The sequence below is a fragment of the Phyllobates terribilis genome, unplaced genomic scaffold, assembly GCF_046119375.1.
Source record: "Phyllobates terribilis strain yellow unplaced genomic scaffold, ASM4611937v1 Scaffold_85__1_contigs__length_6476398, whole genome shotgun sequence".
In the NCBI taxonomy this organism is placed as follows: domain Eukaryota; kingdom Metazoa; phylum Chordata; class Amphibia; order Anura; family Dendrobatidae; genus Phyllobates; species Phyllobates terribilis.
The window spans coordinates 895,498-921,051 of NW_027362845.1; the positions used below are offsets into that span (position 1 = coordinate 895,498).

The 25,554-nt window shown below is 44.0% G+C and overlaps 1 long non-coding RNA gene across 1 annotated transcript in view; it reads right to left on the reverse strand.

Moving 5' to 3' along the window:
- The window catches only part of LOC141197645 (uncharacterized), a 30,106-nt gene that overhangs the window by 252 nt on the left and 4,300 nt on the right, over positions 1-25,554 (reverse strand). The window contains exon 2 of the long non-coding RNA XR_012269845.1: positions 11-130. This is a non-coding gene — a long non-coding RNA (uncharacterized lncRNA). The remainder of the gene's footprint in view (positions 1-10; positions 131-25,554) is intronic.

Below are 25,554 nucleotides of genomic sequence, written 5' to 3' on the forward strand. Positions count from 1 at the left end.
AATCTCTCACCTCTCCAGTAAGCCGGAAGAGGATCTCTAGGGTGAGGTGTAATATCCTCTCCGCCATCTTGTGTCTGTCCATATCCATCCTTGATGGGTAAAATCAGGAAAATTCTCTTCTATAAAAGATCTGAGAGGATCCGAAATTGTAGAGAATGAGAAGATGAGCCTATGTAACATCATAAATACCCTGTGTAATAATACAATTACTGGAGATAATAAGGGGAAACATATGAGATTTATTATTTTACAGTATTTAGTTTTCTTCTTTACATCTAGTAATAAAACATATATATTTTAGGCTACAGACAACAAGCAGTTTCTTCCTTGGAGTCTGTAGCTGAATACGTTTCTCATAGACTCATCTTCCATAACGTTAATTCTCGTCTCATTTACCGACACTGGAATCGGCATTAGCAATACTGCAGGAGATATTCATTACACGACATGAGAAATAACTACTTCATGATGAGGACGACATCTTCATCTTCTACTACGGCTCTACAAACATATTTGGCCAGAGTCCGTCACTGACTACATCACCACCGGTCGTCTATATGAATGTTTCCCATCTTTCCTAGTCTGTAATCTTCTATCTCGTTAGATCTCATGTCTCATTCACACATAGAAGTTTGAGGCATTTAGAAAACCTTTTTTGTTTTCACAAACACCTCGGACAGAAATGATTTGATACTAAAGTCTCCATGTATAGTGTTTTATGGAGTTTATTTCTGGCCTTAGGCTTTCCTATATTGCAAGAAAAACACCAGAAAAAAAACAGATATTAAAATGTTTCAAAAGAAAATTGGTATCAACAATTCTTGTAAAAAGAAAAAATCATGCAAAAAGACATTTTCTTATTTTTTAATACGTTAAACATTTAAGAAAAACAAAAAACCTCTTTTGGGCACCAGAACATAGATGTACACTGCAGGGATGGCACAAGTGCGGCGGAAACACAAACCCTGGCAGTTTAACCACTTGCTGCTGACAAAAACAAACATGGCATCTAAGAAGGTTTGGTAGAGTTTTGCTGAAAGTCTCTTCTCCCCCAAGGTCTTGATAATATGGGGCCGCCTAGTTACAACGATACCATGGTAGTTTAACCACTTGCTACTGTCAAAAGCAAACATGGCATCTAATAAGGTTTGACAGAGTTGGGCTAAATGCCCCTCCTTCCCCAAGTACTCGATTGTTTGGGGCTACTTAGTTACTATAATACTTAAATGCCTAATAATGGTGTCTGGGCCTGCAATGTACAAAAGTCTATTAGGTCGGGCCTTTTACAAGGTCAAACCTGGCCTAAACAAGTTAGATAACAGTGTCTGACAAAATGTTCTCTTGAGAAAAAGTTAGTGTGAGAGAAGTTCCATGGGAAGAGAAAGAAAGAATGTATGTTATGCAAGGAGTGATAATAACATGATTTTAAAGGAAGCAGACAAAATGGAGTTGCTCTAGCATGAGTATGAATATGTCCTTTACACTTTTAACGCTCCCATACACATTAGACTAAAGTTGCATGAAAGCACTGATTTCGGGGGTTTGGTCGACTATATAATGTATTTGGGGGCCTCCCGATAGATGATGCCAGGGCAGAGAAGGATCTGGCATCCTGAATTTTAGAGGCTAATCCGTTTGTTCTTCCTGTAGATAATCTTCCACTAGAGGAGTCTGGAGGTGACTCTCTCATACAGATCACAGGAAAGCTGGAATATTTGTATGTATGTGGGAGTCGGGAGAGATAGCTGTCTGCCAAATGACCGTTCAGCCAACACTTATCTCATGTGTACGGGGCCGTTAGTATTACACTCACAGGCAGTGATAATACACGGCACTACAGTATTACAGTGCATTATCTGAGCAATCAGAGGCTTGTATGTTGTATGATCGCACTAATGGGAGTTGTTTAAAAAAAGTTTTAAAAAAAAGTTTAACATGAAAAAAAATAGATCAGTTTTAGCAACAAGAAAAATCGGTCACTATACAGACTCACTGCACAATATTGGTTGAGTCACGTCCATAACAACTTTACTATACTCTGTTATCCTATAGACATCCTATACACAGTGGAGTAGACTGAAATCACAGATCCCAATATAAAACATAAATATAACCATATATACATAACCCGGACCAGATGGTATGGAGATGAATGAGGGAGGCCAAAGTCCAAAAATAACTTTACTTTACAAGAACTTGATATACATCAGATAGCAGGCACAACACTTCATGGATGCTTCTTCTGTATTATGCAGAGTCAAGAAGCCGTTACACGTGTCGGTACTTAACTTTTGTTACAAGCTACAAGAGTCCAGCAAATCATTATAAGTAGGCCAAACATCCCCTGTGGGGACTATACGGGTAACCTCAGCTCCCAGTTGATTTGGGAGTACCGTTCATAAGGCTGTGTGCCCACGTAGCGTTTTTCAAGCGTTTTTGATGCGGAAATTCCGCAGCGGAAACGCTTGTAAAACGCTTGGTAACCCGCACCCCATGATCCCCAATGGGATTCCGCAAGTTCTATGCACATGCTGCGGATTTTTCCGCAGCGTTTATGCTGCGTTCAAAAATCCGCAGCATGTCATTTAATTTTGCGTTTCCGCAAGCAGAATTGCCTTTGTCCAATGCATAAAAAACGCAAGGCAATTCCGCATGTGGAAAACGCATGATAAACGCGCGAAAAATGCGCGATAAACGAGTGCGGAATTCCGCATGCGTTTTTCCGGGAGAGGACTTGCAGAAATGAAGCAGAAATTTTCTGCTTCATAAATGCAACGTGGGCACATAGCCTCAGAGATATACAGTACAGACCAAAAGTTTGGACACACCTTCTCATTTAAAGATTTTTCTGTATTTTCATGACTATGAAAATTGTACGTTCACACTGAAGGCATCAAAACTATGAATTAACACATGTGGAATTATATACTTAACACAAAAGTGTGAAACAACTAAAAATATGTCTTATATTCTCGGTTCTTCAAAGTAGCCACCTTTTGCTTTGATGACTGCTTTGCACACTCTTGGCATTCTCTTCATGAGCTTCAAGAGGTAGTCAGCGGAAATGGTCTTCCAATAATCTTGAAGGAGTTTCCAGAGATGCTTAGCACTTGTTGGCCCTTTTGCCTTCACTCTGCAGTCCAGCCCACCCCAAACCATCTCAATTGGGTTTAGGTCTGGTGACTGTGGAGGCCAGGTCATCTGGCGTAGCACCCCATCACTCTCCTTCTTGGTTAAATAGCCCTTACACAGCCTGGAGGTGTGTTTGGGGTCATTGTCCTGTTGAAAAATAAATGATGGTCCAACTAAACGCAAATCGAATGGAATAGCATCCCGCTGCAAGATGCTGTGGTAGCCATGCTGGTTCAGTATGCCTTCAATTTTGAATAAATCCCCAACAGTGTCACCAGCAAAGCACCCCCACACCATCACACCTCCTCCTCCATGCTTCACGGTGGAAACCAGGCATGTAGAGTCCATCCGTTCACCTTTTCTGCGTCGCACAAAGACATGGTGGTTGGAACCAAAGATCTCAAATTTGGACTCATCAGACCAAAGCACAGATTTCCACTGGTCTAATGTCCATTCCTTGTGTTCTTTAGCCCAAACAAGTCTCTTCTGCTTGTTGGCTGTCCTTAGCAGTGGTTTCCTAGCAGCTATTTTAGCATGAAGGCCTGCTGCACAAAGTCTCCTCTTAACAGTTGTTGTAGAGATGTGTCTGCTGCTAGAACTCTGTGTGGCATTGACCTGGTTTCTAATCTAAGCTGCTGTTAACCTGCGATTTCTGAGGCTGGTCACTCGGATAAACTTATCCTCAGAAGCAGAGGTGATTCTTGGTCTTCCTTTCCTGGGGCGGCCCTCATGTGAGCCAGTTTCTTTGTAGCACTTGATGTTTTTTGCAACTGCACTTGGGGACACTTTCAAAGTTTTCCAAATTTTTCGGAGTGACTGACCTTCATTTCTTAAAGTAATGATGGCCACTCGTTTTTCTTTACTTAGTTGCTTTTTTCTTGCCATAATACAAATTCTAACAGTCTATTCAGTAGGACTATCAGCTGTGTATCCACCAGACTTCTGCACAACACAACTGATGGTCCCAACCCCATTTATAAGGCAAGAAATCCCACTTACTAAACCTGACAGGGCACACCTGTGAAGTGAAAACCATTTCCGTTGACTACCTCTTGAAGCTCATGAAGAGAATGCCAAGAGTGTGCAAAGCAGTCATCAAAGCAAAAGGTGACTACTTTGAAGAACCTAGAATATAAGACATATTTTCAGTTGTTTCACACCTTTTTGTTAAGGATATAATTCCACATGTGTTAATTCATAGTTTTGATTCCTTCAGTGTGAATGTACAATTTTCATAGTCATGAAAATACAGAAAAATCTTTAAATGAGAAGGTGTGTCCAAACTTTTGGTCTGTACTGCATATACAACACTGCGGCAAGGACAGTGCACGCACACTCAGCTCTGCTACATATGCACATTTATATGTTATATAATAATATATAATAATAATAATTTTTATTTATATAGCGCCAACATATTCCGCAGCAAACTTTTGGTCTGTACTGTATATATATATATATACATACATACATACATACACATATACATACACACATACACACACACACTGTGGCTGGTGGGGGGAGCGGCAGCGTAGCGGGGCACAGGAGGCAGGAGCCACCTACTGTAGATTACACTGTGCTCGCTGCTAAAGAAAATGAATATTCGCTGCTTCCCACACCCATGGATGAGGGGAGCAGTGAATATTCATTCTCCTTAATTGCTCTCACAATGTTGCCGCAGCACGGCTACTGCTGCGGCTCGGCGGTCACGTGTTCTTCGTAGGAGAACTCATGTCCCAGTTTGGCGACACTGTAGCTTCCTCTCCAGAAATTGTTAGCTTAAATTCTGTTAGTCTAAGATAAGGAATCGTCCATATCATTTCCCTTCCGCTGACATCCCCACTATCATCATGGGTCACTTCAACATCCCCATTGACACTTCCCTCTCATCTGCCTCTAAGCTTCTATCTCTCACTTCCTCTTTCGGCCTCGCTCAATGGTCCTCCACAGACACACACAAAGATGTCCACACTCTGGACCTCATCTTCACCCGCCTCTGTTCCCTATCTAACCTCTCTAACTCACCTCTCCTTCTTTCTGACCACAACCTACTTACATTCTCTTCCCTCTCCTCTCGAGGTGCTCAATCCCCACTCCACAAACCTGCACACCCTCAATCTTAAACACCTTGATCTACATTCACTTTCCGAGTCTCTTCTCCCTCTTGCAAACATAAGTTCCTTACACAATGCAGATGCTGCCGCTTTATATAACACCACTATATCTGCATCTCCCAAATCGGCTTCCCCTCTCAGACATAGCAAAGCTCACAAAATTAACAGGCAACCCTGGCACAGCAGCCTGACTAAAGAACTGAGGAGGGCTTCCAGAGTTGCTGCGCAGAGATGGAAAAGATCCCACTCCAAAGAGCACTTAATTGCACTACTTTCAAGTCCACACTCACTGCAGCAAAGCAAACATACTGCTCATCTCTCATAGCTTCCCTGTCTCACAACCCTACAAAGCTATTCAACACTTTCAATTCTCTCCTCCATCCCCCAGCACATTCTTCCTCTCCAATCATCTCAGCTGAAGACTTTGCCTCATTCTTCAAGCAGAAGATTGATAACATTGAGAACATTGATAACTGCTCATATCTACTCAGTCCTCCTCCTCCAAAACCAGCTTCTCTGCCATCACGGAAGATCAGCTTTCCGCTCTACTCTCAAGATCACATCTCACCACAATGACTACTCATTCTCCCTAGTCCCGCAAGCTTGCTGCCCCAGGGTAACCTTGGACTCTGATCTCTCCTTCAAACCACATATCCAAACCCTTTCCACTTCCTGCCGACTCCAACTCAAAAATATTTCCCGGATCAGTACATTCCTTACTTAATAATCTGCAAAAACCATAGTCCATGCCCTCATCATCTCCCGCCTCGACTACTGCAACCTCCTGCTCTGTGTGGCCTCTGTTCTAACACTCTCGCACCTCTCCAATTTATACTAAACTCTGCTGCCTGACTAATCCACCTGTTACCTCGCTATTCGCTAGCCTCTCCCCTCTGTCAATCCCTTCACTGGCTCCCCATTACCCAGAGACTGCAGTACAAAGCCCTACCCATGACATACAAAGCCATCCACAACCAGTCTCCTCCATACATCTGTGACCTAGTCTCCCGGTACTTACCTACACACAACCTCCGATCCTCACAAGATCTCCTTCTCTACTCCACTCTATGCTCTTTGTCTCTGTTTTGCTCTCGCCTTGGAATCCGGATTCCCACTGCTATTATATCTTTGTTTTCCTTCAGAACGTACCATCTGATGTCTACCTTTGGGCACACAACACCATATCAATTCAAGTCACCAGGTAGACCAAAAATTGGTATTTCTCACTTAATTTTCCCTATCTGACTCATCACCAGGAAATTGTTCTCCTGTATGCCCATGTAGCTCAGAATGAGGCTCCTACAAAGTATAATGGCTCCCACACAGTATGATGGCCCCCACAGCCCCTCAGAGTATTATGGCCACGTTATATAGATGATGTTTTGTTTATTTGGCAGGGCTCCACGTCGCAACTTGACAAATTCCTCCACCATCTTAATGATAATAAATTCAACATCAAATTAACCTATAAATAGAGTCAGTCTCACATTGACTTCCTCGACCTATCCATTATCAGAACAGAGAGTGGCAGAATAGGTACAGATATTTTCCGTAAAGAGACCTCTACAAATTCTCTACTGCTGCATTTTACGTCATCTCACCCCCCAAAACTTAAAAGTTCTATTCCCATCGGACAATATCTAAGAGTTTGTCGTATCTGCTCGAGCGAAGATTGTTTTGATCTTCAGGCACGAGATCTCTCTAAAAGATTCCTCAACAGAGGCTATAAAACTAACGACATTAATAAGGCATACATGAGAGCAAAAAATTCAAACAGACAGACAGAGTCTTTTGACCGGAAATCCCAACAAGGCAAGAAAATCATTAGTAAATATGATTCCCAGATTTATTAGTACGTTTAATAACAACTGGATTGACATTAAGAACATACTTACCAAACATTGGCCAATATTATTGACCGATAAAGACCTAAAAAGTCAGCTTCCTACCCGTCCAGCTGTGACGTGGCGGAAATCCAACACGCTAGGTGACTTACTTATTAATAGTCACTACATACCACCAAAGAATACCCTTTTGACTGGACAAAAAGGTCCTCCATGGGGTAGCTCTTCATGTGGCAGATGCTCGATATGTAAATTTGTTCCCAAAGCATCACATTTTCTTGACTCTAGCGGAGATAAGTCATTTCGTATCGTCCACCATATTACATGTAATACTGAAGTGGTTGTCTATCACCTTACCTGCCCTTGCGGCTTGATTTATATAGGTATGACTACAAGAGCCCTTAAAACACGGATTCAGGAACATATCTGAGACATTAATAATGCTCTGGTATGCACTGATCCAACATCCCTTAAAACAATACCTAGACATTTCTTGGAAAAACATAAAGGCAAACCTCAAGGCCTAACTGTTCGAGGTATTGATCATATACATATGGGAATCAGGGGAGGTAATGTCAAAAAGAAACTACTTCAGAGAGAGACTCGGTGGATCGTTACATTAGATACTACCTCCCCCAAAGTATTGCATGATATGGTCAGTTTCAAGTCTTTTTTGTAAAATGCTGCGCTGTTTTTAATGGGACATCCTTCTTTCTCTTTTCAATATCCCCCTCGTTCGGTTCATTCTTTAGTCTTTTAGCATTATCTTACTTTTTCTTTTTGACTGTTTATGCTATCCAGATCTGTTTTGTTGCTATTGCATGGAGATATGCTGGCCTGTCTATCCTACGGGATCCATGATCTGGGGAGAATTTACCATGAACAAATATTACAACCTATCCACTCCTTATGAATAAACACAGAACACGTTGAGTCTTAGGGTATGTGCACACGATGCAGAAATGAAGCAGAAAATTTCTGCATCATTTCTGCATCTCCCTGGCAGAAAAAACGCATGCAGATTGTGCATGCGTTTTTCCTGCAGAATACATGCGGATCCACATGCAGATTCACATGCGTTTCCGCATGCAGATTGACAAGCGCTTTCCAGGCGATTTTAGCATCACCTGGAAAGTGCTTGACAATTAGGTCACACTGTATAAATCCATGCAAACAGCATGGATTTATATAGTGTGACCCGAGAGAGTGTATATACTTACCTCCGATGGCCCGCGCTGTCCTGCTCACTCCGTTCTCCCGGCAACTTTGAATTGAAAGACCTGCCGACGTCAGCGTCACGTGACCCGTCACATGACTCTGACGTCAGCGCAGGTCCTACAACTCACTGCAAGTGCCGGGAACAAAGCACGAGCGTTGCGCGGGCCGACAGATGGTAAGTATATATATATTTTTTATTTTATTCTTGTTTTTACAGCTTTTTTAATGGTACCTGGGTGTGGATGAGACTCTCCTCCACACTCGGGTACCATCCGCACATTAGAACGCACCAATTACGCAAGTACAGATGCAGTCTTGCGGAATTGGCGCGTTCTAATGCAAGTCAATGGCGGCGAAAACGCCGCGTTTCCGCAAAATTAAATGACATGCTGCGGATTTTTGAGCGCAGCGTTTACGCTGCGGAAAAATCCGCATCATGGGCACAGCACATGCGGATTTCAATTGGGGAACATTGCTTCCCTTCTACCATGCGTTTTTCATGCGTTTCCGCGGCGTTTACGCAACTGCAAAAACGCCGCGGAAACGCATGAAATACGCATCGTGTGAACTCAGCCTTATGGATGACGTTCCACATCCCGGGATACCTCATTGAACCCTTGGACTTGAAGGAGAATTTACTTTGATGTACTTTAATCTGCCTCCTCTTGATTTATTGCAAGTGTCCTAATGTAAAAATATTAATATTGATTTTGTTTCTGTACACTTGCTTTATTTATTATACAAGACTACTATTCTTCACTTCTTTTTCCCAGTCCATATTTTTCTTTCATTCCCTCCTCATTTCCCCTCCTTCTTCTATCTTTTCCTCCTCTTTCTCAGGTCTCCCCCGCCTCCTCTTTTCTCTCTCCCTCCCCTTCTTTTCTTTCTCTCTCCTCCTTCTCTTTTATTATTGGCCACCTATTCTGTGGCCTTTTTTGTTTTTGTATATGCACTGATGGATGTATTATCTAAGTAATTTTGTTTATTATAGATACCTGTGTATATATAAGGCTGGACGTATTCATGGGTGTTCTTGATGTATGACACTTATAATCTATACAAGTATTATCCATGTAAAATGCATACCTCTACACCTCGTGTAATATATATCCATTTATTTTCCCCCTCTCACTTACTTAATGACTTCTATTCTCTATTATTCATCCCCCTTTTTTCATGTCTCCCTGCTTTTGTATCTGCAGTGCTTCATGGCACAGTGAGGTGGCCACTCCGTGTGTCCATGCAGCGCTGCATCATGCATAATAGCTTGGATCTGTATATAGTCTATCTCTTAGCATACTCCCTTGTATTACTACTCACCGCTCTGACATGAACTTCCGCCCCAGTGACGTTCAAGGCAGGACGCGTCGCCGCAGCAACAGAGAGGATTCCTCTCATCAGCTGTGTACAGCGTGCGTGCCTGGCCGCGTCATCACTGGGGGCGGGGCTTCTATGACGCGAGCGACTCTGATTGGCCAGTTCTCCTATAAAGGATGTCCCCTCACCTCACGACAGCCACGCCTCCTGACGAAGCCACTCCCAGGGCGAAACGCGCGTCGAGGCTGTTCCACATCCCCCTCAGCTCTCCAGGACACGCTGCTTTATCACTTTTCATATGGCACAAGGTAATTGATTTTTCATAGAGCCGCGGCTCCAGACTAGACAGCAATACTATATCAATAACGCTATCGATTCATTAACACTTATGTATCACCGGTGTACATTTTTTATGCTACCTATCTAATGCTATTCGTTTAATGCTCTTACCCATATATTACTGCTATATGATCTGATGTATGCTGCCATATGTCCACATATCAATATTATTATCTTGTATACCATGCTTTATACCTTACTGCTATTACTAGTGTGGACATAGATTGATATGATCCTTCCATTATCCTTTAAATAGCAGCTAGTACGCATACCTGGCTTACCTTCCATGCTGGTTTAGGGATGTTAGTCTCCTGGCAGGATTTTATTCTTTAAAACCTGCCCCTATAGTTTACCTACCATCTCTTCTTCTTCCCTTCTCTTATATTGTGAATTATGATGTAATTTTTACAATTTCTAATAAAATTGATATTTTTGGAATAAAATCCCTCTTTTGTCCTTTTGGGGTCCACTAACACGTGGATTGGGATATAGACTACTAGGGCGATCATTCCCTCCCACATAAATAGCCTATTTTGGGGAAAGGGGTGGTTATCAGTTTTTCTATTATGGCCACAATAGCCTGCTAAACAAAATGAGGACACGCACTCAATATGGAGGCCATTAAAGTCCATCAAAGCACTTAACACAGTTTAATGGCCCCCAGCAGCCGCCCACTCTGTATGAGAGCCCCAACAGCCCTTCACTTAATATGATGCCACCATAATTCCTGATATTAAGAAAAAAAAACACACACACACTACTCAACCAACCCCGTTCCCGGGTGCACTGTCCGGTCTGTGCAGTGTGAGTACTGAGGCTCCATACTACAGGTGTAATGTAGTGACATCATTCTGCCTGCAGTGCACAGAGACTCAGATTCACAGGCGAAGGCTGAATGATGGATCAGTGAGCTTTCGACTTCCTGATTCATTATCCTATTCAATGGTATTACTGTCACAGGAATGTGGATGTAGCTGAAATTTTGATGATTGGGAAGGAGAGGGTGCCCATTGCTGACCCGCACCGAGCCCTCTCAATTCACAGGCATTATAGTGGCCACATGGGCTGCCACTATGGATGATATGCCCCTGCCTATCCAACTATTGTGTGGTAAATATCTTATAGGTTCTGGGTTCATTAGTATCTGCGCCAAGAATGGTGCTGAGTTTTTATTAATTGCCATGGGGTAGTCGGTGAGATGGGTGGTACAAAATTGTGTGTCTAATGGGTAGTACTGTGGGAAACCCTCCGCCCCCAAATTAAAATATATGCACTAAAAACTGGACTAACATATATATACTTAAAACTACAAGCTGAATGGCTTACCCTATCCTGTACCTAAACAAAGCTGTTACAGCCTAAGTGCGGAGTTTGGCACCCTAAGAGACGACAATGGCATCCCCACACACCGGTGGCTGTCCCTCAGAAGCCCTAGATAACCCTGATACATAACCCGAATACATATATATATCTAAAAAAATACACCGATACATTAAATAGGACCACGTATGTCTCAAGGTATATGTAAAGGAAAGGGTATGGTACTCTTCAGAGAATGTTTCAATAATCCGCCTCAACGCGTTTCCCCAACAGGTTCATCAGGAGACTTGATTCAGGGATGTTAATTCATGATGTTCAGCATAGTGTGCCTAATAGCCAGGTGTCCAGACTAGGAGAACCATTCCCTTTCCTAGAAGTGAATTGTCATAGGATATACAGAATGGAGTCTGTCTACAATAATGTACTGCGCTTGAGCTTCTTCTCATGCGCGAGAGGTCCAATAATGTCCATCTCCTACTGTGCATGTCCGGAAGTGACATGCTATAAAGTTTAATGGCGGATAAACTGATTGCTGCCACGCTACTCGTACCCTTCACTGCGCATGACCGTAGTTATGCATTCCACGCCGGAGAGCATCTAGGGTAATTTTTGGCGATTGTGCATGTCCGGACGTGTGTTCCATGCCGGAGCGCATATTGAATCTGGATTGCATTCCTCCCATATAGAAAAGTCCTTTCTCTGAGATCAGCGTCATGGGAGACTAAAAACAAGTATTGCACATCCTCCCATCAGGCAATAGGCATGTAGATCTACTTTATCACTACATAAAATATGGGATGGTGGCCCACAGTATATTCCTAAATGGTCAAATTTGACCCCTATTACATAATTTGATATATACAATGATCACCGCACTTGTTAATTACTAAATAGTATATGTGGGATATAACTGATAAGAAATAATTCTGATATAGGAGCTCAGATATCTTGATGAAGTACAACAATATGTGAACCCGATTCACAGGGAACTGAGTAGAAATGGGTAGAGTATAAAATCCAAAAATGTAATTCAGAATATGGATGTATTCACACAAAACAGGCATAGGAAATTTGCTCATCGAGTCCCTTAGGGGCTTGTGGATCCAATCTGGAAATCCACTCACTTTCCTTTTTGAGGATACATGTATTGTGATCACCTCCTCTCACATTGGGTTTAACCACCTCAATGATGCAAAAGGAGATGTTTCCGGTTTCACCTCGATGTACACTGTTCATGAGTCTCACTAATTGGGGTATCCTGACCATGGCATAAAATTACCCAAATGCCCCCTCCCCCACCCTCCTCCTAGACTGCCTCTTGGTCGTTCATACATAATCTAGGGGACAGGTGCATGTGGCCACATATAAAAGTCCTGAGGTTTTACAGCTGGAATAATCCCTCTGGAAAAAGATTTTACCTGTAGAGGAACTTGAGAAAGATTTACATGGTCTCATCCAATTACATGTACAACTTTCTCCACATCTAAAGAATCCGCAGACTCTTCAATCCAGCTAAGTCCACTTGGGTGCAGGTTTTTATAGAAACTATGCACTAAACGGACCCTAATTGACCGACCCTTTCTGAAAGTTATTGTGGGAGTAGATCCCACAGCACCCTCAGGTCCAGGGTTTTCTCAGGATATTAAAGATATGGTCACTCTGATTCTCGTAAGTTCCTATTACTCGTGTTATCCCATCTTTTTCTTGCTCTCTTGGTTAGGTATGGAGGAGTGTCTGTCTCTCCTGATTTTCTGCAAATAATCGTGTGAAATCCAAAATCTACTGTAGGTACCTTTTTCCATGAATCTGGTGTTCATGTCTATTGCCTGTATGTTAAAATTTGTGACATTAGAGCAGTCTCATCTCAACCGTAAAAATTGGCCCTTGGATATTGCTTTTTTTAAGGAGGATGGGGTGGTGACTATCCCACTACAATAGTTTATTAGTGCTTCTAGGTTTATGGTAGATGAGTGTCCCTAGGGTCCCATCCCCTTCATTCTTGATTAGTACATCCAGGAAAGGCAACTGGTAATATTTAACCCCTTTCTGACGTATGACCTAATAGGCCCAGGTCACCAAGACGTACTATTAGACCAATGACGTACTATTAGGTCATACGGCAATCGCGCCCGCACACAAGCGGTGCGGGGCGATCGCCGACGGGTGTCAGCTGATAGTACCAGGTGTCAGCTGTGACAATGTGCAGGGAGTGGTCCCGCACCGTTTCCGGCACATTAACCCCCTCAATGTTGCGATCAAAGTCGATCGCAGCATTGCGGTGGCAAGGGGAGGTGATCGGGATACTCACCTCCTCTTCCGGCCTCCAGCGCTGTCTGCCGTGGCTTCCCGGATGTTGCCATGACGACCCGATGTCGTCATGACAACATCCGGGTCACCAGACAGCAGGAAGATTCTTTGGTCATGCGCAGTGCATGACAAAAGAATCTTCTCCCTGTGCAGCACTGACAGCCTGTATAACACAGGAATGGTGCTGCATTCCTGTGCTATACAGGCAATCAGAATAAAAAAAGTGAAAGTCCCAGAGTGGGACACAGAATAAAAGTCCACAAAGTGTTAAAAAATTTAAAAAAAAATAAATAAAATTTTTGTAAAAATATTATAAAAACAATAATCCACCAAAATAAAAATATAATGTACCCATTAATAAATATTATGGAAAAAAAACAAAACAATAAAAGTACACATATTTAGTATCGCCGCGTCCGGAACAACCTGACGTATAAAACTGTCCAACTACTTAACCCCTTCAGTGAGCACGGTAAAAAAAAATAATAAAAAAAAAGAAGCAAAAAACAATGCTTTATCATCATACCGCCAAACAAAAAATGAAATAACACGCGATCAAAAAGACGAATATAAATAAAAATTGTACCACTGAAAACATCATCTTTTCCCGCAAAAAAACAAGCTGCCATACAGCTCCATCAGCCGAAAAATAAAAAAGTTATAGCTCACAGAATAAAGCGATGCAAAAAAATATTTTTTTCTATAAAATAGCTTTTATTGTGTAAAAGCGCCAAAACATAGAAAAACAATATAAATGTGGTACCGCTGTAAACGTACTGACCCGAAGAATAAAGCTGCCTTATCAATTTTACCACACGCGGAACAGCATAAAAAAAAAACCCATAAAAAAAATTCTGGAATTGCTGTGTTTTGTTTATTCTGCCTCCCAAAAATCGGAATAGAAAGCGATCAAAAATTGTCAAGTGCCTGAAAATGGTACCAATAAAACATCAAACCATCCCCCAAAAAAACAAGCTGTCACATGACTGTTGGCCAAAATATGGAAAAGAGTAGTTACTTACCGGTAACGAAATTTCTCGGAAACCATGACGGCACCACGGAGAGAGGGGATCCGCCCTTCAAGGACAGGAAACCTACAGATAAAAAGGGCGGCACCTCTCTCCCGCATCAGTTGGTTTACAGAGCACCGAGAGGACCGCCAGGTTAGTAACACCAGATATGGCATTTTTATTTATATATTATATATATGTATTTTTTTTTTTTTTAGACACACCCTGTGACTAAACAAGCAGGTAGTAATGATTGTGCACACCCATGTGTAAGAAAAAAGGGGAGGGAATGTACGGGTGCAGTCATGGGTTCCGAGAAATTTCGTTACCCGTAAGTAACTACTCTTTCTCTTTCCCCATGACGGCACCACGGAGAGATTGCAGAGCAGTGAAGATTAGGGAGGGACCACCTCTTCCAGAACCCTTCTGCCAAAGGTAAGATCTGAAGACGATGTTAGATCCAGCCGGTAGTGTTTAAAGAACGTGGAGGGAGAAGACCAGGTCGCCGCTCTACATATCTGTTCGATTGTAGCTCCGGCCTTCTCCGCCCAGGAGGTTGCCACTGCCCTCGTCGAGTGAGCCCTTAGGCCTGCTGGCGCTGTTTCCCCGCTTGAGGAATAAGCCAGGGAAATGGCTTCCCTTATCCACCTTGCCAGGGTTCCTTTGGAAGCTTTCTGTCCCTTCCGAGATCCCTGGAAGCACACAAACAGAGCCCTGTCCTTCCTACACTCCCGTGTGGCCTCTAAATATTGCATAATGCACCTCCTGACGTCCAAAGTGTGAAGGACCTCTTCCCCCTTGTTTTTTGGGGCTGCGCAGAAGGAAGGGAGGGTAACTTCCTGTGACCTGTGAAAAAGGGATCCCACCTTAGGCAGGTACGCAGGGTCGGTCCTAAGCGTCACTCTGTCGTCTAGAATCTGCGTAAAGGGGGGTCCAGCGGATAGTGCTTGGATGTCACTAATGCGGCGAGCCGAGGTGAGAGCTACCAGAAGGGACGTTTTAAGGGACAAGATTTTAAGGGACGCTTCCCCTAGTGGTTCAAAGGGACCTCTGGTCAGGGCTGAAAGAACAAGATTTAAATCCCACGGAGGAGCCTTCCGGGAGGGGATGGGCCTGGATCTATGAGATGCCCTGATGAACCTGTAGACCCATCTACCCCTTGCCAGGTTGCAGTTATACAGGACTCCCAGAGCTGCCACCTGAACCTTCAGCGTGCTCGTGGCCAACCCCAGCTCCAACCCCCTCTGAAGGAACTCCAGGATGGTAACCACGGGGGCCTCCCCCACTATATCCGTACCTGCAAAGGAAAGGAATTTCTTCCAAGTCTTCCCGTAGAGCCTAGTAGTTACAGGTTTCTCCGTAAGTCCCTGACAAGGACAGGAAACCAACTGATGCGGGAGAGAGGTGCCGCCCTTTTTATCTGTAGGTTTCCTGTCCCTCTCTCCGTGGTGCCGTCATGGGGAAAGAGAAAATTATAGCTCTCAAAATATGGTGATGCAAAAACTAGATTTTACCAAAAGATGCGTCTTTTAGTGTGTGACAGCTGTCCATCATAAAAACCCGATATGATTCTGGTATCTCTGTAATCGCACCGACCCGAAGAATAAAGTAGTCTAATCACTTATACTGCACGAGGAACGGCGTAAAAAATAAACTCTAGGGTTGGGCTAGGGATTTTTTTCAAAAGTTAAAAAAAAAAGATGACGATATGGCGACTAGTGTTAAGCACAAGTGCTCGCTACTTGAGTTTGCATCGGGAGCTCGGGTATGCACTGAGTATCGCAAGTGCTCAAGTGACATGCTCGAGTCTCTGCCTCATATGCTTCATGGCCAAAAAACCTTGCGGGGATTGCCTGCTATGCACGAGCGATCCCCGCATGTTTTTTTTTTGGGGTGTCTAATAACCATGAAACATGCGAGCGGGGACTCGAGCATGTCACTCGAGCACGCACGATACATGGTGCATACCCGTGTACCTGATGTAGACTCAAGTAGCGAGCACTTGCGCTCAAGACTAATGACAACTTATGCAATATGATGACCTAATGTTGTCAAATTCTGTGTCGTACCTCTGGGTTCAAAATGTTCACTATACCCCTTGATAAAATCCTTGAGGGGCGTAGTTTCCAAAATGGGGTCACGTGTGGGGGGGTTTCCACTGTTTAGGCACATCAGGGGCTCTCCAAATGTGACAAGGCGTCCGCTCTCCATTCCAGCCATTTTGCGTTCAAAAAGTCACACAATGCTCCTTCCCTTCTGAACTCTGCCGTGCGCCCAAACACTGTATTTTCCCCACCTATGGGGTATTGGCGTACTCAGGAGAAAGTGCACAACAGTTTTTGGGGTCCATTTTCTCCTCTTACCTTTGTGAAAATAAAAAAATTGGGGCTAAAACATTTTTGTGGAAAAAGTTAGATTTTTTTTATTTTCACAGCTCCATGTTATAAACTTCTCCAAAGCACTTGGGGGTTCAGGGTGCTCACCACACATCTAGATGAGTTCCCTGAGGGGTCTAGTTTCCAAAATGGTGTCACTTGTGGGTTTTTTCCACTGTTTAGGCACATCAGGGGCACATCCGCTAAGTATTCAAGTAAATTTTACATTCAAAAAGTCAGATGGCGGTATCTGCGTGCTCAGGAGGAATTGTAGAACAAATTGCATGGTGCAATTTCTCCTGTTACCCTTATGAAAATGCAAAATTGGGGGCTGAAAAACATTTTTGTGGGAAAAATGTGAAAATTTTATTTTTACGGCTCAATGTTCTAAATTTCTGTGAAGCACCTGGGGGTTTAAGGTGCTCACCACACATCTAAATAAGTTCCCTGAGGGGTCTAGTTTCCAAAATGGTGTCACTTGTGGGGGGTTTCCACTGTTTAGGCACATCAGGGGCTCTCCAAACGCAACATGGCGTCTGCTAATTATTCAAGCAAATTTTACATTCAAAAAGTCAAATGGCGCTCCTTCCCTTCTGAGCTCTGCTGTGTGTCCAAACAGTGTTTTTTCCCCACATATGGGGTATTTGCGTGCTCAGGGCAAATTGCACAACAAATTTTGGGGTCCATTTTTTCCTGTTACCTCTGCGAAAATAAAAAAATGGGTCTAAAGTAACATTTTTGTGAAAAAAGTTAAATGTTCATTTTTTTCTTCCACATTCCAAAAATTCCTGTGAAGCACCTGAAAGGTTAATAAGGTTCTTGAATGTGGTTTTGAGCACCTTGAGGGGTGTAGTTTTTAGAATGGTGTCACTTTTGGGTATTTTCTGTCATAAAGACCCCTCAAAGTGAATTCAAATGTGATGTGGTCCCTAAAAAAATGATTTTGTAAATTTTGTTGGAAAAATGAGAAATCAATGGTCATCTTTTAACCCTTATAGCTCCCTAATAAAAAAAAATGTTGGTTCCAAAACTGTGCTGATGTAAAGTAGACATGTGGGAAATGAAATGTTATTTATTAACTATTTTGTGTGACATATATCTCTGATGTAAGGGCATAAAATTTTAAATTTTGAAAATTGCAAAATTTTCCAAATTTTCGCCAAATTTCCGTTTTTTTTTTACAAATAAATGCAAGTGATATCGAAGAAATTTTACCACTATCATGAAGTACAATATGTCACGAAAAAACAATCTCAGAATCAGGGGGATCCATTGAAGCGTTCCAAAGTAATTACCTCATAAAGTGACAGTGGTCAGAATTGTAAAAATTGGCCAGGTCATTAACGTGCAAACCACCCTCGGGGGTAAAGAGGTTAAACTCTGATATAAATCTCAGGCCCACTCTACGGATATTGAGTTCCCTGACAAATTCAAGAAACTTTACCAGATGATAAAAATGTCGTCAATATATCTATACTAAGCCCCAAGATATGGTTGCCACCACTTATGATCATCTATGAATATTGTGTTTTCCTCCCACCAGCCCAGAAATAGGTTAGTATACGAGGGGGCACAGTGGCTCCCCATCGCAGTACCCCTGAGCTGGTGGAAGTACTTCCTGTCAAAAAGAAAGAAGTTATTATGAGCAAGAGTGAATTTTAGAAGATCCTCCATAAAGTCATTATGTCTGCTATACTCTACTGATCTCGATTTCAAGAAACATCTTACTCCTCTGATACCATCCTCATGCGGTATAATACTGTACAAAGACTAGACATCTAGTAAGGCCTGCTCCCCTACATGCATGTATACATTATTATTATTATTTATTATTATAGCGCCATTTATTCCATGGCGCTTTACATGTGAAAAGGGGTATACATAGCAAAAACAAGTACAATAATCTTGAACACAATGTGACAGCGACTGGTACAGGAGGAGCGAGGACCCTGCCCGCGAGGGCTCACAATCTACAAGGGATGGGTGAGGATATATTAGGTGAGGGTAGAGCTGGTCATGCAGCGGTGGTTACTGCAGGTTGTAGGCTTGTCGGAAGAGGTGGGTCTTCAGGCTCCTTTTGAAGGTTTCCACGGTCGACGAGAGTCTGATGTGTTGGGGTAGAGAGTTCCAGAGTAGGGGGGAAGCACGGGAGAAATCTTGTATGCGATTGTGGGAGGAGAAGATAAGAGGGGAGTAGAGAAGGAGATCTTGTGAGGATCGGAGGTTGCATGCGGGTATGTACCGGGAGACTAGGTCAGAGATATATGGAGGAGACAGGTTGTGAATGGCTTTGTATGCCATAGTTAGGGTTTTGAACTGGATTCTCTGAGCAATGGGGAGCCAGTGAAGAGATTGACAGAGAGGAGAGGCCGGGGAATAGCGGGGGGACAGGTGGATTAGTCGTGCAGCAGAGTTTAGGATAGATTGGAGGGGTGCAAGAGTGGTAGAAGGGAGGCCACAGAGCAGGACGTTGCAGTAGTCAAGGCGGGAGATGATGAGGGCGTGCACTAGTGTTTTTGCAGATTCATGGTTGAGGAATGTGCGGATCCGGGAGATATTTTGGAGTTGGAGTCGGCAGGAAGTGGAAAGGGCTTGGATATGTGGTTTGAAGGAGAGTTCAGAGTCCAGGGTTACTCCAAGGCAGCGAGCTTGAGGGACTGGGGAGAGTGGACAGCCATTGACATTGATAGATAGGTCAGATGGGGGGGGTGAATGGGATGGCGGAAAGATGATGAATTCTGTTTTGTCCAAGTTAAGTTTTAGAAATCTAGCAGAGAAGAAGGATGAAATAGCGGACAGACATTGTGGGATTTTGGTTAGTAGGGAGGAGATATCGGGTCCAGAGAGGTATATCTGTGTGTCATCAGCATAGAGGTGATAATGAAAGCCATGAGACTCTATGAGCTGTCCCAGGCCTAAGGTGTAGATGGAGAAGAGCAGAGGTCCTAGTACTGAACCTTGGGGGACAGCGACAGATAGGGGGCGAGATGAGGAGGTGGTGCGTGAGTGGGAGAAACTGAATGTCCTGTCGGTTAGGTATGAGGAGATCCAGGATAGGGCTAAGTCTGTGATGCCAGGAGATGAGAGAGTTTGTAGTAAGAGGGAATGGTCCACTGTGTCGAAGGCAGGTGACAGGTCGAGGAGGAGGAGGACGGAGTAGTGTCGCTTAGATTTGGCGGTTAGTAGGTTGTTGGTGACTTTAGTCAGTGCAGTTTCAGTAGAATGGTGCGGTCGGAAACCAGATTGTAGGCGGTCGAAGAGAGAGCAGGAGGAGAGGTGGGAGGACAGTTCAGAATGGATGTGTTGTTCCAGTAGTTTTGAGGCATAGGGGAGAAGTGATATGGGGCGATAGCTAGTCAGAGAGGATGGGTCAAGGGAGAGCTTTTTGAGGATGGGTGTGATTGAGGCATGTTTGAAGCATGAGGGGAAGATACCAGTTGTTAGTGACAGGTTAAAGAGGTGGGCTAGGGTTGGGATGAAGATAGGTAAGGTTTGGGATGAGGTGGGACGGGATTGGGTCAAGTTCACAGGTGGTGAGGTGTGATTTGGTGAGTAAAGAGGATAGTTGATCATCCGTAATGGCGGAGAAGGTGGTTTTGGAGGAGGAGGGCTTAGTAGGTGTGGGGAGGGGCTGTGGGGGCTTTAGGCAAAAGCTTTGTCTGATGGTGTCAATTTTCTTGAAGAATGAGGCAAAGTCTTTGGCTGAAATAAGAGGAGAGGGAGGAGGCACTGGGGGACGGAGGAGAGAATTGAAGGTGTTGAATAGTTGTTTGGGGTTGTGAGACAGAGAGGATATGAGGGATGCGAAGTATGTTTGTTTTGCTGCAGTGAGTGTGGACTTGAAGGTAGTGAGGGATTGTTTGAATGCAATGAAGTTATCATTGGAGTGGGACTTTTTCCATCTGCCCTCGGCAACCCTGGAGGCCCGTCGCAGTTCTTTAGTTAGGCTGGTGTGCCAGGGTTTTCTATTGATTGTGCAAGCTTTGGTATGTGTGAGGGGGGCGACCGAATAGAGAGCTGCAGCTGTTGTGGTGTTGTATAAAGTGAGAGCAACATCTGCATCATGTAAGGAACTAATGACTGTAAGAGGGAGGAGGGATTCAGAGAGTGAGTGTAGGTCAAGGTGTCTGAGATTTCTGCGAGGGTGTGCAAGTTTGTGGAGTGGGGATTGTTGACCTGGAGAGGGGAGGGTAGAGAATGTAAGTAGGTTGTGGTCAGAGAGAGGGAGAGGTGAGTTAGAGAGGTTAGATAGGGAACAGAGATGGGTGAAGATGAGGTCCAGCATGTGGCCGTCTTTGTGGGTGGGTGTGGAAGACCACTGAGTTAGACCGAAGGAGGAAGTGAGGGATAGAAGCTTAGAGGCCGCTGAGAGGGAAGTGTCAATGGGGATGTTAAAGTCACCCATGAGGATAGTGGGGATGTCAACGGAGAGGAAATTAAGTAGCCAAGTGGTGAAGTGGTCAAAGAAAGTGGTGGTTGATCCTGGGGGGCGGTAGATGACAGCCAGTTGGAGGGGGAGTAGATGCGCACGCAGTGCACTTCAAAAGATGGGAGAGTAATTGAGGGCGGCAGTGGGATATGGGTGAAGGAGCAGTTATCTGAGAGGAGGAAACCTATTCCTCCACCGTGCTTGCCGGTGGGGCGCGGGGTGTGGGAGAGGTGGAATCCGCCATACGAAAGTGCAGCAGGAGAGGCCGTGTCAGAGGGGTTGAGCCAGGTTTCAGTGATGTCGAGGAAGGAAAGCTTGTTAGTGATGAAGAGGTCGTGAATGTAGGAAAGTTTGTTGCAGACGGAGAGAGCGTTCCATAGAGCTCCTGTTAGGGGGACTGGGGAAGCAGGGGCTGGGAGGATGGGTATAAGGTTAGAAGGGTTACGAGAGTTTGGGATAGATTGTGGGTAGGAGGTGGAAGTGATTGTAGGGATGTGGTGAGGAGGGCCGGGATGTGGAGAGATGTCGCCAGCAGTGAGAAGGAGCAGAGAAAGCATTAGTAGGTGGGAGCAGGAGAGGGCATGAGGTGGCTGTCTGTGTTTGGAGACAAAGGATTGTACAGTACAGACCAAAGGTTTGGACACACCTTCTCATTTAAAGATTTTTCTGTATTTTCTTGACTATGAAAATTGTACATTCACACTGAAGGCAAAAAAACTATGAATTAACAAATGTGTAATTATATACTTAACAAAAAAGTGTGAAACAACTGAAAATATGACTTATATTCGAGGTTCTTCAAAGTAGCCACCTTTTGCTTTGATGACTGCTTTGCACACTCTTGGCATTCTCTTGATGAGCTTCAAGAGGTAGTCACCGGAAATGGTGTTCACTTCACAGGTGTGCCCTGTCTGGTTTAATAAGTGGGATTTCTTGCCTTATAAATGGGGTTGGGACGATCAGTTGTGTTGTGCAGAAGTCTGATGGATACACAGCTGATACTCCTACTGAATAGACTGTTAGAATTTGTATTATGGCAAGAAAAAAGCAGCTAAGTAAAGAAAAACGAGTGGCCATCATTACTTTAAGAAATGAAGGTCAGTCAGTCCGAAAAATTGGGAAAACTTTGAAAGTGTCCCCCAGTGCAGTTGCAAAAACCATCAAGCGCTACAAAGAAACTGGCTCACATGAGGACCGCCCCAGGAAAGGAAGACCAAGAGTCACTTCTGCTTCTGAGGATAAGTTTATCCGAGTCACCAGCCTCAGAAGTCGCAGGTTAACAGCAGCTCAGATTAGAGACCAGGTCAATGCCACACAGAGTTCTAGCAGCAGACACATCTCTTCAACAACTGTTAAGAGGAGACTTTGTGCAGCAGGCCTTCATGGTAAAATTGCTGCTAGGAAACCACTGCTAAGGACAGGCAACAAGCAGAAGAGACTTGTTTGGGCTACAGAACACAATGAATGGACATTAGACCAGTGGAAATCTGTGCTTTGGTCTGATGAGTCCAAATTTGAGATCTTTGGTTCCAACCACCGTGTCTTTGTGCGACGCAGAAAAGGTGAACGGATGGACTCTACATGCCTGGTTCACACAGTGAAGCATGGAGGAGGAGGTGTGATGGTGTGGGGGTCCTTTGCTGGTGACACTGTTGGGGATTTATTCAAAATTGAAGGCATAATGAACCAGCATGGCTACCACAGTATCTTGCAGCGGCATGCTATTCCATCCGGTTTGCGTTTAGTTGTACCATCATTTATTTTTCAACAGGACAATGACCCCAAACACACCTTCAGGCTGTGTAAGGGCTATTTGACCAAAAAGGAGAGTGATGGGGCGCTACGCCAGATGACCTGGCCTCCACAGTCACCAGACCTGAACCCAATCTAGATGGTTTGGGGTGAGCTGGACCGCAGAGTGAAGGCAAAAGGGCCAACAAGTGCTAAGCATTTCTGGGAACTCCTTCAAGATTGTTGGAAGACCATTTCCGGTGACTACCTCTTGAAGCTCATCAAGAGAATGCCAAGAGTGTGCAAAGCAGTCATCAAAGCAAAAGGTGGCTACTTTGAAGAACCTAGAATATAAGACATATTTTCAGTTGTTTCACACTTTTTTGTTAAGTATAAAATTCCACATGTGTTAATTCATAGTTTTGATGCCTTCAGTGTGAATGTACAATTTTCAAAGTCAAGAAAATAAAGAAAAATCTTTAAATGATAAGCTGTGTCCAAACTTTTGGTCTGTACTGTATGTTGAGGAATAGCTCTGAGGAGGAGGTGAGATGGATGGGGAGAATGGAGGGAGAGATGAAGAGTTCCTTACTAGGTGTAGGGATGAGGGGTGGTTGTAAGAAGTGAAGGATTAAGGGGGCGAGAGTGAAAACAAAGACAAACATTGTTTACTGGGACTTAGTATCCAGTTACCTTCAGGATTAATTCTTATTTCTCATACTTCAACTAATGGCCATACTTAAGGTAATGGCCACAGACTAAAGTCTGACATAGACTCCTGGCCCACAATATATTTGTTACAGATTGCATTCAGCTGTGAACCAGAGGGGAGTGGTCTGTGCTCATCTTGATCAGATGATTAGGGCTGAAACAGATGCTGGCTAGTCAAAGACTAAGTAAACAAGGTCATAAATGAAAGTGGGGAGTAGCTGGTATAACTTGGAGGACATACTATTAGTAAATAGGAGTAGAGAAGTATAGAGAAATCTGCATGGGAGTCAAGACGGAAAAGCTGGGTCACATACCATTAGTAAATAGGAGTATACATAGAGGGGAGAAGGCAAAACCATTTTCCAGAGGGATTATTCCAACTATAAAACCTCAGGACTTATTCTAACTGCAGAACATCAGGCGGTACTATGAGAACATTATACTGTGTGGGGGGGCATCATACATACTGCATAAGGGGCATTACGCTGTGTGGGGACATTCATACTGCATAAGGGGCACAATGGTGGCATCATACATCCTCCATACTTTCGTATGGCGGATTCCACCTTTCCCACACTCCCCGCCCCAATGGCAAACATGGTGGAGGCATAGGTTTTCTCCTGTCAGATACCTGCGCTTTCACCCAAATCCCACTGCCACCCTCCGTTACACTCCCCTCTCTTGAGGCGCACTGTGTGCGCATCTATTCCCCCTCTGACCTCCAACTGGCCGTCATTTACCAACCTCCAGGGCTAGCCACCACTTTCTTAGACCACTTCACCACCTGGCTGCTTCGCTTCCTTTCCGCTGACATCCCCACTATTATAATGGGTGACTTCAACATCCTCATTGACACTTCCCACTAGTCTGTCTCTAAGTTCCTATCCCTCACTTCCTCCTTCGGCCTTGCTCAATGGTCTTCTGCAGCTACTCATAAAGATGGCCACACACTGGACCTCATCTTCACTCGCCTCTGTTCCCGATCTAACCTCTCTAACTCACCTCTCCCTCTCTCTGACCATAACCTCCTCACATTCTCTACCCTCTCCTCTCCAGGTGCACAATCCCCACTCCACGAACTTACACACCCTCGCAGAAACCTCAAACACCTTGACCTACATTCACTCTCTGAATCCCTCCTCCCTCTTACAGACATAAATTCCTTACACAATGCAGATGTTGCTGCCGCTTTATATAACACCAAAATAGCTGCAGCTCTCGACTCGATCGCCCCTCTCACACATACCAAAGCTCGCAGAATCAACAGGCAACCCTGGCACACCAAACTTACTAAAGAACTGCGACGGGCCTCCAGGGTTGCGGAGCGGAGATGGAAAAGGTCTCACTTCATCGCATTCAAATAATCCCTCACCATTTTCAAGTCCACACTCACTGCAGAAAAACAAACACACTTCTCATCTTTCATATCTTCCCCGTTCCACAACCCTAAACAGCTATTTAACACTTTCAATTCTCTCCTTCGTCCCCCAGCGCCTCCTCCCTCTTCTCTCATCTCAGCCAAAGACTTTGGTTCATTCTTCAAGCAGAAGATTGACACCATCAGACAAAGCTTTTGCCTAAGTCAGTACAACCCCTCCTCATATCTACTCAACCTCCCTCCTCCAAACCCCACTTCTCCACCATTAGAGAAGGTCAAGTCTCCTCTTTACTCTCCAAATCACACCTCACCACCTGCGAACTTGA